The 1,758-nt window shown below is 36.1% G+C and overlaps 1 non-coding gene across 1 annotated transcript; it reads right to left on the bottom strand.

The window, feature by feature from the left end:
• Nucleotides 1–1,296: 1,296 nt before the first annotated feature.
• Nucleotides 1,297–1,403, bottom strand: LOC121231547 (small nucleolar RNA R71). The gene has a single exon (XR_005929605.1). It is a non-coding gene; the product is annotated as a small nucleolar RNA R71 (small nucleolar RNA).
• Nucleotides 1,404–1,758: the final 355 nt, after the last annotated feature.

The following is a 1,758-nucleotide window of genomic DNA, read 5'->3' as shown; positions in this document are numbered from 1 at the left end:
GTATATGAAATATTGATATAATGAAATAAATTATATGTGTTTATAAGAAAACAAAAAGAGAATGATATGTATCATGACATGTATATATATATATATGACTAGTCTCAATGTAATGCTTGTTGGGTATGGAGTTGAATTGAAATGTTTCAGGCAAACATGTTATTTTGTGCATCTGAATTGTGGTATTTTATAAAGATATGATCTAGTTTTAAATATGAATGCTTGATGATTAAGCTGAAGATATTTGGTAAGATGATAATCTTGGTATAAATGTATAAGTGGTACTATAATAAACAAGGTAAAATGAGTATGAGAGACACAAGTATGATGACATACAAATGCTATGTTTGTGATTTAATTGAGAATATTTAATCATTAAATGAATACCATGTTATATGCTTTTGATTTTGTATAAGTGTGTAAGAGATTAAGGTTGACCAAAGCTTGGAAAATAGCCTAGGTATATTCCACACAGGCAGAGACACGACCATTTGTCTTAGCCGTGTATGGAACACGACTTTGGGACACGGGCGTGTGGAGCCTTAAAGCATGAAATTTCCAAGATTTTCGTAAGTTCTCGGTTTAGTCCCAAACCCTTTCTAAAGTATGTTTTGGGCTTCGTAGACTCAAATAAGGGACTATGTGTAAGTGAATGAACGTTTTGAAATATGAATGAAATTTTATGGCCCGTATTTTAGTTTAATGTTTGTATGTTTGTCCGGTAACGCCTCGTACCTTATCCCGACCTAGGGTACGGGTAAGGGGTGTTACATACAGCTTGCAGAAACAGAAGAGAAATAAGGCGAAGTCTACAGTACATAGAGGAAGAGCAAGAGGACATTACAATTTTACTGAAGAGATGACCGATAATCAGAATAATCCGCTACCTCCTGTAGTTGCCGCAGGTCCTCTTAATCAGAATCTGCTCCTCGTACTATGTATGATTATACTAAGCCTACTTTAACAAGAACTGAATTGAGTATTGTTCGACCTGCTGTTGCTACAAATAATTTTGAACTAAAACCTAACACTATTCAAATAATACAACAGTTTGTTTAGTTTGATGGTTTGCATGACAAGGATCCAAACACTCATTTAGCCAATTTTCTAGAATTCTTCGACACCTTTAAGATCAATGGCATTTCTGATGATGCTATTCGCCTTCGGTTGTTTCCCTTTTCATTAAGGAATAAGGCTAAACAATGGTTAAACTCGTTACCACGAGGGTTTATCACTACTTGGGAACAAATGACCGAAAAATTTTTACTCAAATATTTTTCGCTGGCTAAAACGGCTAAATTGAGGAATGGTATCTCTTCTTTTGTCTAGATGGATTTAGAAACACTATATGATGCATGAGAGAGATATAAGGATTTATTGAGAAGGTGCCCTCACCATGGGTTGCCTTTATGGCTACAGGTTCAAACTTTCCACAATGGTTTGAACCCTTCAACTAGACAGATGATCAATACAGAGGCCGGTGGAACCATAAATAACAAAACACCTGAGGAGGCTTATGAGTTCATTGAAGAGATGTCACTGAATAATTATCAGTGGCAAGTTATGAGAACAAAGTCAACGAAATCAGCCGGTGTTTTCAGCCTAGATGCAGTCACCATGTTATCAAACTGGGTAGAACTCTTAAATAAAAAGATTGACGATCTATGTGGTTCTACACAAGTACATCCGATGATGCAGTATGACACGAGTGGAGGTGGAATGGGCAATTCAGAATATTTACCCTTCGGTCCCAGCATG

Source organism: Gossypium hirsutum, chromosome A06, assembly GCF_007990345.1.
Source record: "Gossypium hirsutum isolate 1008001.06 chromosome A06, Gossypium_hirsutum_v2.1, whole genome shotgun sequence".
Lineage (NCBI taxonomy): Eukaryota > Viridiplantae > Streptophyta > Magnoliopsida > Malvales > Malvaceae > Gossypium > Gossypium hirsutum.
This window is presented reverse-complemented; position numbering and strand designations above follow the sequence as displayed.